The 16,288-nt window shown below is 49.0% G+C and overlaps 1 protein-coding gene across 6 annotated transcripts in view; it reads left to right on the plus strand.

The window, feature by feature from the left end:
- Positions 1–16,288, plus strand: part of DCST1 (DC-STAMP domain containing 1) — a 60,539-nt gene that overhangs the window by 11,576 nt on the left and 32,675 nt on the right. Inside the window, exon 1 of one of the 6 annotated variants that reach the window (XM_081968191.1) lies at positions 5,230–5,334. The exons of the other annotated variants lie outside the window; for them this stretch is intronic. The gene's annotated coding sequence lies outside the window, so the exon portion shown is untranslated. Of the gene's footprint in view, positions 1–5,229; positions 5,335–16,288 lie in introns of those variants that run through there. 6 annotated transcript variants of the gene reach the window in all.

The following is a 16,288-nucleotide window of genomic DNA, read 5'->3' on the forward strand; positions in this document are numbered from 1 at the left end:
GGGGGGGGGCGGTAAGGAGAGAAGGGCCATTGGTGCTTAGTCAGTGTCTTGCACAGGAAGCCTGGATTTCCCAAAAACAGAGGAGGGGGAAGCGCTCTTCTGGGAAGGGGGGTGGGCTATGAATTAGGTGGGCCCCAGAGCTCTAAAAATCGCAGCCTCCCCCCCCTTTCAAATAAGACCAGGGATCCCTCTGTGGCTTTCCAAAACTCTGTGCATGCTCTGGCCAACTCTTGCTTTTCTCTCCTCCGAGCTGGCAAAGCTGCCACCGAGTCCTGTTTCTCTCTCTCTCTCGGGCTGAAGAGTTTGCAAAAGCAAAGGATAATAATAGCTTTGGTTTGCAACACCAAGAAAGGGCTTGCAGTAGGTGCCCCCACCCAGGCTGAGTCACTGGACTTCTCCACGCCCCACGCGATGCACCCCCCCCACTGCCCCCCCCCCGGGGCCGTTGCAGCCCCAGAGCTCCTGATCTCAACCCTTGGGTGCCCTGCCCTGCCAAATCTTGTTTTCCTCCGGTGCCCGGCTCACCCAGCTTATCGCTCGACCAGGAGGGCACCTGGCTGCCAGGAAGTAGCGCCACTGGGAAGCTTCAGTGGGGAGGAGGGGGGCAGTTGTGGAGAAGCACATTGGGTGAAAGGGCAGAGAAGAGTTGGTTCTGGTGCCCTTTTTTTCTTTTCTTTTCTTTCTTTCTCCCTCCCTCCTGCTCTTTCTTTCTTTCTTTTCTCTCTCCCTTCCTCCCTTTCTTTCTTTCCTTCTTTCTTTCTCCCTCCCACTCTTTCTTCCTTCCTCCCTCCCTCCCTCTTTTTCTTTTTTTCTTTCTTTTTCTTACTTTGTTTCTTCCTTTCTTTCTTTCCCTCCCTCCCTCCCCCCTCTCTCTTTCTTTCATTCTTTCATTTTTTCTCACTCCCTCTCTATCTTCCTTTCTTTCTCTCCCTCCCTCTTTTTCTTTCTTTCTCTCTCCACCTCCCTCCCTCTTTTTCTTCCTTCCTTCCTTCTTTCTTTCTTTCCCTCGCCCTCCCTTCCTCTTTCTTTTTCTTCCTTCTTTCTCTCCATTCCATCTATCTATCTATCTCTATCTATCTATCTATCTATCTATCTATCTATCTATCTATCTATCTTTCTCATTCATCTCTCTCTCTCTTTCTCTCTCTATCCATCCATCCATCCATCCATCACACCCTATCTATTTCCTTCCTTCCTTCCTGCCTTCCTTCTCCCCTTCCTTCCTTCCTTCCTCTCCATAACCAAATCGAGGCCACTTTTCCTAAGGAGAAGAGAACAAGGCTGGGATTCCCTCAGCAGAGCCTCCAGAGCCAGCCGCAGACTACCCTCAAAACGCCAAGCGCTTGGCAACAAATCTTTTAAAATTGCAATAAGTGGCCAACCTGAATCCATCTCAGGCATCCTTCCTCAGCAACCACAGCCCTGCAGTGTAGGCAGAGACGATTTCCCAGGTGTGTGGGGGATGGGGGAAATAGCTTTTTTGGGGGGGCTAGCCTGGAGATTTTGGGGATCCGGGCGAGATTCGAACTCAGAATGAAGAAAACAGGAAAAGGGGAAAAAAAGAAAACAATAAGATGATTTGAGATTCGCGGAATGTCTAGGAAATTTTGTGGGTCTGTTTTGAGTCCGTTGTGTTGTTGTTGACAACAGCCTCCCCCCCCCCCCATCCTTGCTGTGGGGGAAAATGACACAATCACAGTTCTCCGGAAACCGCTCCTCCCCCCCCCCCCCCCGCTTCCCCTTTTTTCCACCCGCCGTTTTCTACCGAAGTTGAGCTCTGGTTCCCTCTTTTATTTTTCCGCTTTCTCGTTCCGTCGCTTCCCTTCCGCTCTCTCTCCCCCAGCAGCTTTGATAGGCCCATCCTTATGATTTTATTTTCCTTCAGATTTCCCTTTTTTATTTTTCCACTGAAAAATAAAGGACAAACGTGAAAAATTGCAAATTCAGGAAGTGACTTTATCCGCGAGGTTCTCGTGGCAAAGCCCCCGAGGACAGTCACGACTTACGACCGGAATGGAGCCCAACGTTTCTGTTCCTAAGCGAGATGGTTGTTCAAACGAGCCCTGCCCCGTTTTGACGACCTTTCTTGCCGTTAAGCGAATCACTGCAGTTATTAAGTTAGCAACACGGTTGTTAAGCGAATTTGCTCGTCTAAAAGGTCACAAAAGGGGATGACTTAATCCCCGGGGACTCTGCAACCACCAGAAATGTGAATTGGTCAGTCGTCCTCGACTTACAACAGTCCATTTAGTGACCGTTCCCAACTGTTTCTCATACTTACGACCATTGTGGCATTTCCCCATGATCAAAATTCAAAGGCGGGGCAGCTAGTTAGGACGGTCGCCGTGTTCCCCCTTTTGTGACCGTCGGCCGGGCAAAATCCAGGGGGGAAGCCAAGGATTCACTTAAAGACCGTCTTACTTCCTAACCGCGGCAAGGACGGTCATAAAACGGGGCAAAACACAACGGCTTGTCTCGCTCCGCCACTGAACGTTTGGCCTCGTGTTGCGGTCGTAATTCGAGGACTCCTCGGCATCCATTTTCTTTTTGATGCCCGTTCTGCTTAGGCCACTGGGGAAAGCGAGTCAAGCTGGCATTTATTTAGCCAGTCACTCAAGTCGGGCTGCTTCGCCGGGCAGGCTGTGGCACGCCATCCCCAGCCCTGCCCCGATAAATGCCATCTCTGGCTCGGAGAACCGGGCCGTGCGGCAAAGAGGAATTTGGCCAGATTGGCAGAGACGTCTTTCCCCCGTTCGGTTTTCTGCCAGTTTCCAGGAACGGGCGCTGTCTTTGCCAAGGCTTTTGATCCCAGGGGTTTCTCCCCGGGCACAGCTCCCCTTTTGATCCGCCTGGCAAAGGCTGCCAGCCAGCTGGGTGAACTTCAGCTCCCAGAATGCAGCAGGGCCGGCTGGATTCTGGCTGAGAATTCTGGGAAATTCTTCCTTCCTTCCTTCCCTTCCTTCCTTCTCTTTCTCTCCCTTCCCTTCCCCTTCTTTCCTTTTCTTCCTTCTTTCTTTCCTTACCTCTTTCTCTCCTTTCGTTTCCCCTTCCCCTTTCCTTTTCTTCCTTCCTTCTCTTTCTCTCCCTTCCCTTCCCCTTCTTTCCTTTTCTTCCTTCTTTCTTTCCTTACCTCTTTCTCTCCTTTCGTTTCCCCTTCCCCTTTCCTTTTCTTCCTTCCTTCTCTTTCTCTCCCTTCCCTTCCCCTTCTTTCCTTTTCTTCTTCCTTCTTTCTTTCCTTACCTCTTTCTCTCCTTTCGTTTCCCCTTCTCCTTTCCTTTTCTTCCTTCCTTCTCTTTCTCTCCCTTCCCTTCCCCTTCTTTCCTTTTCTTCCTTCTTTCTTTCCTTACCTCTTTCTCTCCTTTCGTTTCCCCTTCCCCTTTCCTTTTCTTCCTTCCTTCTCTTTCTCTCCCTTCCCTTCCCCTTCTTTCCTTTTCTTCTTCCTTCTTTCTTTCCTTGTCCCCCTTCCCTTCCTTCCTTCCTTCCTTCCTTCTTCCCTTCCTGCCTTCCCTCCCTCCCTCTATCTCCCCCTTCCCTTTCCTCCTTCCCTTTCCTTTCTTTTCCTCCTTCCCTTCCTTCCTGCCTTTCCTGCCTCTCTCTCTCCCTCTCTCCCTTCCACTTCCTTCCTTCTTTCCTGCCTTCCCTCCCTCCCTTTTTCCTCCAGCCCCTTAGTCTCATTTTGGGCTCCCAATTCAAACCACCAATTGGCTATTTTTGGTCTTCTTCCCCCCCTCCTCCCCACCATAAAAATCCACATCAGTTTCCAACCTTTGAAGAAAAAATCATCATCATAATTCTGGTTTTTTTCTTTCTCTCTCCAAACAATCTCATCAGCTTCATTATTTCTGCATTCTTGGGCTCGTTTTCTCAGCCACCGTTTTGAGTCTCTTTCTAATATTAACGCCACGGCGAGAAACTTTCTGGATCCTCAATTTGTGTCATGCCACCCTCCTTAAAATACCAATTTGACAAGGTGCGTCGACCGTTGGGTTCCTCTGTCCCCCTTTGCGATGGGCAGGGGAAAAAAAAACACTTGGCACATGCCCAGAGGCCTAGCTTTGCTGGAATAGTTCCCTATTGCATTACAGAAATTGCTTTGATGTGCAATGGATCTGCGATACGCTGGCTGGTTCCCAGGGGTGCCAGTTTGAAGATCCAGAGATAAAATCTTGTTTCAGGGTGTGTCCGGCATCGGATCAGATTGGGGACAGGACGGACACGCGGGAATTTTCTGTCTGTCCTCCCCCCTCTTTAGTGGGAATAAACTAAAACTTATATCGAATCCGCTTTCAAATTGGCTTGATTGATCCCGATGTCGTGGTTAAGACCACACTGTGCATCCTTTGGCGGGAATGGTTAAAAGGCCTGCCCTCTGAGCATGACTAAAGTGCTTCAACTCCTCCTCCTCCTCCTCCTCCTCCAAACAGGAAGATGTAGAACTAAGTAGGTGGCCTCGTGGTTTATGTAGTACACCCCTAGCTTGCAGGGAGGGTTACTCCTCAACTTACAACATGCTCCTTTAGGGACCATTCCAGGGATACTGAAAAAAAGTGACTTGAGACCAGTCCTCGCACTTAAGACCGTCGCAGCGTCACGTGGTCAAAATTCAGACGCTTGGCATGTATTTACAAAGGTGGTGGCATCCCGGGGTCATCTGTTCGCCATTTGTGACGTTACGACAAGGAAAAGTCAATGTGGGAAGCTGGATTCGTTTAGTGACCATTCTGACAAGCAAAAGTCAATGGGGGAAGTGGGATTCGTTTAACGGCCACTGGATTCACTTAACAGCAGGGATTCGCTTAACAATAGTGGTAAAATCAGCCACGGCTCCCTTAATAGCCGCCTCGCTCAGCAACGGAAATTCTGTCCCCAGCTGCGGTCGCAAGTTGAGGTCTACTTGTACCGTTAATCCTTGTGGGAAGTGCAAAGGCGGGTCCTTGGAATGCAAGGCAGCAGGGACCCTAAAGCAGCCTTCCCCACAACCCTGCAAGGTAGATCACCGAGGTCAAAGAGTCGGGGTCGAAACTGCCAGAAGGCGTTTAACAGGGTAGACTTGGAAGTGGCTTTTTCCCTGCGTTGCTCGTGTCTTTCCTCCTTGGCGCCTGGCGAGGGGTTTTCACCGGTGGAATTGGGGGGCCGTTCTGCCTGGGGAGGGCGGAAGGGTTAAAAAGAGGGGGGGGCAGAGGGGGAGGGAACGTGGGAACGGTGCTGCATAACTGGGGGTGTGGGCGTTGCCCGCCTTTGTGGTGGCAAGGGAGCCTGGCTTTGCTACGCCACGGCACATAGGTGTACTCACATCTGCACCGACGCCGGGAGGAGGAACAGCTGTGGTGAGGGGTGAGTGAGGGAAAGAGGCAAGATTTGAGGAGGGGGGGAAGTGTTGGAGAGAAATAGCCCCCTCCCAAGATTTAGCATTAGGGTCTTGCAATGCCAAGGCACTCTTTGCCCAAGAGTGCCCGCTTGGCATGACGCTGAGATGGCAGAGATAGAAAACCAACATGCCTCGATTCGGGGTGCTGCCCCATTCTAAGACCCTAATGTGTCGTTTTCCTCTTGCCCCCACCCCAAATCATTCCCCCCTCAACCACCCCTCTTCTTTGCAATACCCACTTCCCCAGGTGGGCTCAGAATCCATCCTGCAGAATTTGTACTCGGAGGAATTCACCATGAAGGGATATTGAGGGTTTTTTTTTGGGGGGGGGGAGGATTCCGAAAGGGAGGGGGGATCTTCTATTCTGGGGAACCAAGACTGAGAGATCTGATCTAGGATGATCTTGGTACCCCAGGAGAAGAAAGGCAAATATATATATATATTTGCCTTTCTTCTCTGCCTTTCTATATAATATAATATATATATATTATTTTTAGAGATTGCGGCTCGGCCCGCAGAGATTCAAATTGAGAGCCGTCGAAGCAGGGTTGAATTTCGAGCCTGCTTTTCCAAGATTTGCGAAGGATTTAAAACACCCACCCTCCTTCTAGTCCTCAGTGTTTTAGGGAGAAAAAGCATACCGAAGGTCGGTACAATTTCCCCCCCCCCCTTTAAAATTTTCAGCAAATCGATAGTGGCGTGTTTTTTCCTCATCGTAATCATTTCCGCTTTGCTCTTTCTTTTCCTTTTGAGTGTTTTCTTTCAAAAGAGGCATAGGGTGAAATCCAGAATGCCGCTGAATACCGCGACGTATAATGTTCGGTTATTTGTTTTTTCGTCCTGCATGAAAAACAACCAAACTAAAATGATTACCGAAAGGTTAGCTCGACCCAGCATGTCGAATAAGGTCAGGTCAAGCCCTAGGCACGGTGATATAATTTATTAACCCCGGTTAATTCATCCTGGTTTGTTTGGGGACACGGCCTGTGTGCATTTTGGCTGCTCGGTTCATCGGTGGTAAAATGCCAGAATTTATATTCTGAGATTCCTGATATCAATTACAGCTTACAACCTTACATCAGCTGGCAGCTATTAAATCCTCAGTAAGTGACTATAATGTCGGCCTTTTGGGATAATCCACGGTGTAGTTTTTGCCTATTAGAAATGGAGTAGCTTTATTAACCAAGTTAAGAGCATTGTCTGAATGAAACCGGGAGAGAACGCAATGCCGTGCTAGCAAGGCATATGTCAAATTGTAATCCAATCGGCAACGCCGAACTTAGTTTCACGCTTCTGGTGACTGTGAAAGCAATTTTTGGAGACGGTAGGAATCGTAAACGGAGGAGATCAAAGCTTATCTAGAACAATGTTTGTTTAACAGGGGTGGACTTCAGCTCCCAGAATTCCCCAGCCAAGCACAATTCTGGCTAGGGGGGTTCTGGGAGTTGAAGTCCACCCTTCTTAAAAGGGCCACGCCTGAGAAACATGGCCTTAGAAACTTTTATCACTCTAAGCTGACATGAAAGTGTAAATTTGGGGTTTCAAAAAATGTAACCTGGTTTATCTGAGGCCCACTTCCCTCCCTCCATATCTAAATGTTTAAATATGCAAATAAACGTGTTTTTCCTGGTGTTTCAAAGCAGTTTGAGAGAGGCTGTTTAACAAATCTCTGCCTGGGGTTTTGTAAACCGAGGACGATAGCATTAGAGAGCCACCCAGCTGTGGCTGCTGGGTGTTCTAATCTCTCAATTGGTGCCTATGCAATCCGTGGGAGAGGCCTCGCTCGTCCTCCGAACTGCAACCATTAAAAGCTGTAGGAGGAGGGCCCCTCTATAGGTGGACCTGCAACCACAGCTGAGCCCGAATTTCCATTGCTAAGCGAGCCTGGGATGGTGCACCGTCATAAATGTGAGTCAAGGATCTGAATTTTGTCCACGTGAGGTGAAAGGGTTATCCTTGGAAATATCTCTTGGCTGAAACATTTAAAAAAACCCACGTAGGATGGTTGAAAAAGCAAGCTTGACTGAGTTGGCACAGAGGAAACTCACCAGGCTAATGTGTGGGTGCCTGACCTTGGTGTCCAAATGCCCCAGTTTCTCCCCACCCTTAATCTTGGCCGGATTAAACCTCAGCAACCACTGAACTCCCCTTCCAAAATTGACACAAGAACAGGGTCTTCCACCCAGAGACGAATGGTCCAGCTGAGAAAATCAATCGCAAAACTGCACCTCTCTATCATTTGCAGGCTAAAAAGACCTTTTTTCCCATACCCCTTGTCAGCTTTGCTCTAAGTGCCGTCAAAAATCCTGCCCAGATCCGAAACGCTTTGGGTGGGAAAAACATTCTTGGCCGTCCGAAGATGCTGAGGACTAGCTTCCTGCGGTGTTTCTGCATGACTCAAAAAAACAAAAAAAAAACACAACCAACCCTGGGCTTTCTGTTCCCAAGGGTTGCCATCGTCCCACCCAGCATCTTTTCGATTCGCTTGGAAATTAATTTTGCAAGATTTCTCTCCCTGCCCCAAACGAGCAAACCGCAGCCAGAATAGGTGTGCGATTTTCACCAGATTTTTGTCTCTTCCCCCCCCCCCCAAATTTTTTTTTTGTTTTCCTTTCCCAGACTTAGGGTCCTTCTTATCCCAAGGAAAAACTACATGATCTCCTCAACCTGTCTGGGCATGCTATTTTCCCACCCACAACTTGCCTGGCATTATAGTTGCCCCCCTTTCCCCCGGGGGCCTTGCAACAGAGGGATTTATGGGCGTTGAAGGAGAAGCACACCCAGTTCCACTTTGGCATGCTAATGCCCCATGATACCATCTCTCTCTCTCTCTCTCTCTCTCTCTCTCTCTTTCTCTCTCTGTGCCCTGTGCCCCATTTTGATGCCAGATGGGTAGCGTTCTCAGCAAGATGCCCAAGACTTTTCATTGGGCATTCAACTTTAAGGATTTGGGGAAGAGCCAAACCTTTGAACCCATTGTCCATCTCCTTTCCCGAATAATACCCCCTTTTAGATTCAAAGGAGTATTGGAATTGACAGTAAGGCGGGAGAAATATTAATTCAGTTTAGACGGTGCCCGTGTTGTGTTAAAAAAAAAAAAAAAGATCCTTCCACGAGCAAAGAAAGGTTCAAACATACATACACGTTTGTGCCAGGGGTAAAAACATGTTTTTTTTTTAAATTAAAAAAAAAACCTCTAACTTGGAAATCGACGCATTTGCAAGGTGAAATTGACGCATTTGCAAGGTGGAATTGATGCATTTGCAAGGTGAAATTGATGCATTTGCAAGGTGGAATTGACGCATTTGCAAGGTGGAATGGACTAATCTTTGATCCCGAAGACCCGAGGAGTTTCATTTCCTGGGGATTAATAACGTTGAATCCTGGTTTGGATTTGTGATACGGATTTGGGTGTGTTTTAAGGAAAACTGTCATCGCCGTCCATAAGCCGTAGTTTAAGGCTGTAAATTTAACAATTCTGGCCAGGTCAACAATTTTACTTTTGCTGTGTTTGATCCTGTCTGCTGGCCTGGCCAAATTCTTTGGAGTTTTCTTGGCAAGTTTTTTTTTTTTTTTCAAAAGAGGTTTGCCGTTGCTTCCTTCTTAGGGCTGAGAGAATGGGGCTGGCCCAAGATTTCTCAGCTGCTTTTGTGCCTAAGGTGAGACTAGAACTCGGGTTTTTTGGTGTCTAGTTTGACGCCTTAACCACTCCATCAAACTGCCTCTTGTCAACAAATTGCTATATCATTCAAAGCATTAATTAATGCACGGTCTAAATCTCTCGATCTCATTTTCCTTGAAAAGCGCCTTGATTAAAAGAGGCGAAACGGTTTAGATCAGGAATAGCGCGTGATAAAAAGATATCAATCAATCCCTCCACTTTCCTTCTCGGACAATTCCAAAAATTATAACAACGTTTTCGTCTTTCGCTTAACAACCTCCAGACCTAAAAAAAAACAAAAAAAACAATTTCTAGTGGTTGTTTAAAACACCGTTCAGATCGGACAAGGTTAAAAAAAAAAAAAAGGCCATCCTTCATGAGATCCGGCAGCATGCCACGCCGAAGAGGACACGAAAACTGAGCGAGAACGCATCATGCTTCCTGAGAGGCATGGATAGCGTCGTGCTGGCGCAGCAAAACACCAAGCTGTGAGTTCCTGCCTCGGCTCCCCCCACCCCCGGCAAACTTCATCCGCGTAGTTGCAACGTCGAGCCAAAATTACAAAATTCGAACGATTCGGCTGAGATCCGGAGAAGAGGAAATGGTCTTTCCATAACCAGGTCTTTGGAGATGAAGCTTTGCAAAATCCCTCGTTGCAACCCACGGGTGGATTCCGAGCATGCATTTTCCCAACTTGGGTGTGCGTTTAGCCCACCTCCCTGCGAGGTAGGCCCTGCAAGCTCCTTTTTGAAGGGGTCGGAAGTTAGAAACCGAATCTGAAGATTCACACACACACCCCCCCCGAGTTTTGGTGACGAGGCGAATGTCTCCTGGCGGCTCAATTCAATTTCCCAGGAATTGTTTTTTTAAATTCCGCCCCCCCCCTCCCTTAATTAACTTGGCGGGCAAACTTCTCGGCATCCCTCCATGCCAAATTTGTGCGGGCACAAAATGTCCGCCTCTTCCTGCGTTGGCAGAGACACCCCCCAAGGCCCAGCCCAAGTTAGCAAAACCCACGTGCTAGGTGATAGGGGTCTGGAGGTCTCTTGAGGACTAGAAGCTTGGAGGAACAGGCCCCGATCCACGTGAAAGTTGCAAAATCGCCTTTTGGGTCCCTCAAAATCCCTCTTCTCTCCCAATTATCCCATGACTTCCCACCCACCCACCCAAAATATACTTTATGGCTAACTTGGCCTCCTTATAAACTAAGGGTTTGTTTGTTTGTTTGTTTGCTTCTTAAATCTTTTTAGGAAGGGGGGGGGAAATGGTCGGCCGTTCTAAGGCGCCCCTCTCCCCAGTTTGCAAAACAGGCCCCTGCCAAGGCTGGATTAGGAGGGTTTCTTTGAGGGGTTCCTCAAACTCCTGGTGGACCTCTGTGGTTCCAAGAGTCTCGAAACAGATCCTCAAGGGAAGAAAGCAAAGGGAAATTTTTGCAGAGGTGCGACTTTGAGTGACAAATCAGAGCGTAGAAAGTCCCTGTGTATTTACACTTCCCGTAAGTGTCTGGTGCTTTCTTTGGCGTTTTGAGGCCTTTATCATGTCACGGCATCTCCCTGGGAGTGTGGTGGGGGGTGTTCGAGAAAAATCCCCCACCTCCCATCCCCGCATCCGTTTTTCCACCCCACCCCTCCCCTTTTTAAAATTTAAAATCTCTCTGTCACCACCTCTGCGACTCCCACCGGCTGGATTTTAGGAAGAGGAGAAAGAAAGAGAGAGTTAAAGAAGGAAAGAAAGAGAAAGAAAGATAGAGAGAGAGAGAGAGAAAGAAAAAGAGAGAAAGAAAAAGAGAGAAAGAGAGTGAAAGAAAAAAACAGAAAGAGAGAGAAAGAAAGAGAAAGAGAGAGAAAGAAAAAGAGAGAAAGAAACAGAAAGAAAGAGAGAGAGAGAGAAAGAAAGAGAGAGCCAGATAGACAGCAAGAGAGAGAGAGAAAGAAAGAAAGAAAGAAAGAGAGAAAGAGAGAGTTAAAGAAGGAAAGAAAAAGAAAGAAAGAGAGAGAGAGAGAGAAAGAGAAAGAGAGAGAGAATGAAAGAAAAAAACAGAAAGAAAGAGAGAGAGAGAAAGAAAGAAACAAAGAAAGAGAAGAGAAAGAGAGAGAAAGAGAGGGAAAGAGAAAGAAAGAAAAAGAGAGAAAGAAAGAGAGAGAGAGAGAGAGAAAGAAAGAAAGAAAGAAAGAAAGAAAGAAAGAAAGAAAGAAAGAAAGAAAAGCCATCTGCACATGCTCTCGAGCACCAAGGCATTGCATCTTCCCCCTAGGACACCCCGTTGTCGGCTGTGAGTGAGCCCCAGCTTCGACAACGACGACAACGCATTTCCTAGATTTAACCAGTCATCGATGAGGCATGCCACTAGTCCTCATCAAGGAGGCTGCCCGTTTAGCAAGGCTTTTTAGGGTCGCTTCTTCATCGGTCGCCTCTCTGCATTTCTGGGTTGGATGCTGGCAATATTGGGGGTCTTCGATCCGGGCGTAAGACACCCCCATGGGCTCTCACACCCACAATTTCTGATGCTCCATTTGTTGCCGTCTCAAAATCTTTTGCAGAAAACAGGAAAAGATGCTCGAAGCCACCTTGAAAGGATCGAGTGGGAGGGAAATAAATCTAATTTGGAAATCGCTAGAAATTTCCTGTTTGCTACCCGCGTTCAAACTAAGATTCCTTGGTTGTTTTCTTCAAGGTGGCGAGCCCGGAGATTTAACTTAGTTTGGGGGTTCAGCGACCCCGAAGACATTCAGAGCGATGCTGGTTTGTTTGCTTTTTTTCCCTCCCCCCCCCCCCCCGCCGTAAAATATTTCACTCTTCCTTTTCACGGGAAATTCTTCCCCTTTTCAAACGCTTTGATTACTAGATGTTTTCCGACCGTGGGAATCCAGAGGGGTTTTCAAACAGATGCAGGAATGGAAATAAACTTTGATCTGATGTAGGTTTCGTTTTCCTAAGTTTTTATTTCGGCCCCATTGCAGGAGAGAGAGAAAGAGAAAAGCGAAATGGAAAAAATGAACCCTCTATTCTCATTTCAAATCACATGTCAGATTCTCGGATAAAATCCCAGAATCACAAACAGAATCAGAGTAATCTCTGGCCATGCGCAGAGTGTGTTTTTTTTTTACATCTGCCACCCCCCAAAAATGACCCACTGTTTTTTAGCTCTAAAAAATATATATGGAGAAATCAGTAACCCAGCTTAGACGGATCGTCACTTCACTTCACTTAGTGGCCATCCAAAGTTACGACCTCACTGAAAAAGGGGACTTTTTCACCGTTTCCCTCAATTACAACCGTTGCCGCATTCCCAGGGCCAACCTGATTCCAAATTCAGACGCTGTTCTGTAATTATGACGGTGACAGCCTCCCGGGGGGAGGGAGGGGCCACACTCACTTAACAACGCTTAGCGACAGGAATTTTGCCTTTCATTGCGGTCGTAAGATGAGGACTGCCTGTAATTTTTTTTTTTTTTCATTATTGCAAATTGCGCCTCTGGGGTTTTTTCTGGAGGCTTCCCAAGGTGGGTTGCTCTGTTTTTAATATTCGAATTCGCACCGGCTTGTCCATTCTAAATCCTTCTGGTGCAAAAAATCGCCGTGTTTCCCCCCCCCCCCCCCCCCGATTCGATCATTTTGCAAAATTCCTAAGAGTGAGTTTTGCAAAAACTGAGAATGTTTCTCCTCTTGGGAGAATCGATCTAGTTGAGTTGCAACAAGAGGGATGGAATTCAACCCGTTTTTCTAGATTTCTCAAATACTATCTCGATTTTGGGGTGATTATCTATCCAGCCCGCTTCACGGGCCAAGTATCCTTCCCTGAAATGGGTTGGACTAGAAGACCTCCAAGGCCCCTTCCTTCATTGCGTGGGGTTCAATCTGCAGGATTTCACATTATATCTCAACCTTAACAACTTGGAGTAGACGTCAACTCCTAGAATCCCCCAGCCGCCAGGCTGACGGGGGAATTCTGGGAATTGAAGCCCACCCATCGTAACGTTTTGCCCCATTTAAGAAACACGGATTTAGGAGGCGAAGGCTGCGTCCGACGCCGGTTGTACGAAGAGGCAACGCAAGGAGAGAGAAATTCCCCCCAAAACATGTATGGAGGTGCTTCCTGGCTCATCCCCACAACTTCATCCTTTTACTCTTTCTTGTTGGGCGAAAACTGGGTCAGGATTTAGTTCCTAGCCACACAAACACACAGACACACACACAGAGGAAAAAGCCCACCTTCCTGGGGATTGTGCAAAAAAGGACCTTGGATTGATGCCCCCTTTTCCTTGGCAAAAACCCAAGGCAGGAATTCCAAAGGTCGCAGAGCCTAACCAAAGCCAAGCCAGGCCGCCGTCCAACCGGAGAAGCTGGCTCTTTGGCACCGGGGAACCACCAAGGGGGCATTGGGGAGAGAAACCCACCCTTCCGCCATCGTGGTTCCATCTCTGGGCCTGTTCTTTTTGCAATTTTGCAAACCGGCGTGGCGTTTGTGCGCCAGCTTGCGCGTCGGGTTGGTTTTCCCCACGCCGCCCCCCCCGAGCGGAATGCCTTGTGCCCCAAAATCCCACAATCTCACAGGATTAAACTCGGGGGGGGGAAGCCAAGGACGGGCACGCAATGCCCGAGGCTGCCAGGGTGCCAACAGTGGGAAAGGAGTGGGACACCTGAACCGGTTGTGGCTGCTCAACGGCTAGTTTCAAAGTCTGAGAAGCTTGGGATGAAAAGTTTTCCCCCTTTTTTATTTTTGATTCAGTGCCCAGCCTGCTGCAGGGCTGAGCTGGCATAGCTGGGGGTGTTAACCCTGTTAGATGCCGCACCTCAACCTTCGGTCAGAATGCCCTCGCTTCGCCACCACGCCCGGCACCAAGCCTGCCCACCCCTTGTTCAGCCGGTTGAGCCGGCTTGGCAGAGAGCGGAGGGGTGGCTCATTCCTGCCCCCACCTACCCACCCACCCCTTTTTCCCCCCTGTCCTGGCAAAGGCAAACAGCCCTCCTGGCGGGCACCCAAATGCCAGGGAGTGGCCACCGCCCAGACCTAGCTGGCTCCCCCTCCCCTCCGGGCGAGAAAGGGCATGCCTCAGTTTCTCCTCCTTCCTGCTCTTCTGCCCCCCATCTCTCTCTCTCTCTCTATCTCTCTCTCTCTCTCTCTCTCCTTCTCTGTCTCCCTCTCTCTCTCTCTCTCTCCCCCCCCCCCGAATCCTCACCCAGGGCACCTGAGCAATCTGGGCAAAGGGTGGCAAGAGAAGGCAGGTGAGCCAGCGAACTGGTGGGGGGGGACGGCTCCATCTTTTTTCCCGAGCCGAGCCCTCCTCTCGGGAGGGTGTGCTGCGGTGTGAAGAGTGCCTCTGAGCATAGGCGAAGAGCGCAACAGCAGTCGCTGAGCCGGGTTACAGGTTTAATACACGGCCGTGTTGCTGTTTTCGGTCCTTCTCTGCCAGCCCTTTCTATCTGATTTATATTCTGTAATATAGTTTAGAAATCGGAAACGATTGGAAATTGGAGGGGGGGGGGGCAAAAAGAAGGGAAGAAGGAAAGAGGGAGGGAGGGAGGAAAGAAGGAGGGAGGGAGGATAGAAAAAAAGTGGATTTTCACCTCTTCAGGATCCGTTTGGGGGAGATCCAGTTGAGTCTTGGCCTTGTTAATGAACCAATGCTAACTCAAAGAGGACAGACATCGAATAGTTTGCTATTTGAATAGGATTTCCATGGTCAGGTGTGAGTTGAATGGGAATCGAAGCCCACCCCTCTCAAAGCATGCTGGCTGGGGGATTCTGGGAGTTGAAGCCCACCCCTCTCAAAGCATGCTGGCTGGGGGATTCTGGGAGTTGAAGCCCACCCATCTTAAAGCATGCAGACTGGGAGTTGAAGCCCACCCCTCTTAAAACATGCAGACTGGGTGATTCTGGGAGTTGAAGCCCACCCCTCTCAAAGCATGCAGACTGGGAGATTCTGGGAGTTGAAGCCCACCCCTCTTAAAGTTTCAGTGGAGTAACCCTGCCTTAGCTCCTCCTAAATGACACCGTCCTACCTATTGTTCTACTCACGGTGCCCAGCCTGGCAGGTCAGTTCCTGACACAGCTGGGCAGAGGCCATCCTGTCGAAGAATTGTCTCTCTCTCCCATCTTCCCCAGCCCGTTCGAGGGCAGGAGAGGGAACCACATCTACTGCGTCAACCAGGGCCGCCTCCTACGTCTCTGCCCTCTTCACCCAGCGGAGGTTCAAAGCCGATTTCCCCCCACCCCTCCCGAGACACACAAGGCGCAACAGGCTGACAGGCGGCATCGAAGTTATCTTTCCTAGGAAATCTGGTGAATTGAGTAACTATCAAGCACCTTGATCTGCGCCGTGTAACCTCTGGCGAAACCTCTTCCTCCTGCGCGGAGGTGCAGACTCCGTCACTGCACACGTCCCCCTTCGCCCTCCTACCTCTTCTTAGTGGCAAGGCTGGGATCCAGTCCTCATTCGCTGTCAGCCCAGAGAGGCAGAGAACACAAGCGGGGAAGAAGCGAGTTCTATTTTATGGAGCGAAAGTGGCATCCAGCAGAATCTTGCCTGCTTGAAAGTCTTGTGTCGTTCTCATCTGACAACCACAATAGGGCCTCAAATATCTGTCACTAAGCGGAGAAAGGCCTCAGGGTTTTCTGCATGAGCAAAGGGGTTGGACTAGAAGACCTTCAAGGTCCCTTCCAGCCCTTGTTGTTCCGGTCTTGTCCACTCTCTTCTTGGAAACCACCAGTGACGAGGAGAGGGAGGGAGCAAGGAAGGAAGGGAAGGAAGGAAGGAAGGAAGGAAGGAAGGAAGGAAGGAAGGAAGGAAGGAAGGAAGGGGGGGAAGGCAGAATAACAGAGCTGGAAGGGACCTTGGAGGTCTTCTAGTCCAACCCCTTCGCAAGCAGGAAATCCTATCCCATTTCAGACAATGGCTGACAAGTCTCTTTAAAAAAACACCCAGTGATCCAGAAGAGAGGGAGGAAGGAAGGAAGGAAGGAAGGAAGGAAGGAAGGAAGGAAGGAAGGAAGGAAGGAAGGAAGGGGGGAAGGCAGAATAACAGAGCTGGAAGGGACCTTGGAGGTCTTCTAGTCCAACCCCTTCGCAAGCAGGAAATCCTATCCCATTTCAGACAATGGCTGACAAGTCTCTTTAAAAAAACACCCAGTGATCCAGAAGAGAGGGAGGAAGGAAGGAAGGAAGGAAGGAAGGAAGGAAGGAAGGAAGGAAGGAAGGAAGGGGAAAAAAGGCAGAATAGAGCTGGAAGGGACCTTGGAGGTCTTCTAGTCCAACCCCT

This window comes from Natrix helvetica (assembly GCF_964273705.1).
Source record: "Natrix helvetica genome assembly, chromosome: 16".
NCBI lineage: Eukaryota > Metazoa > Chordata > Lepidosauria > Squamata > Natricidae > Natrix > Natrix helvetica.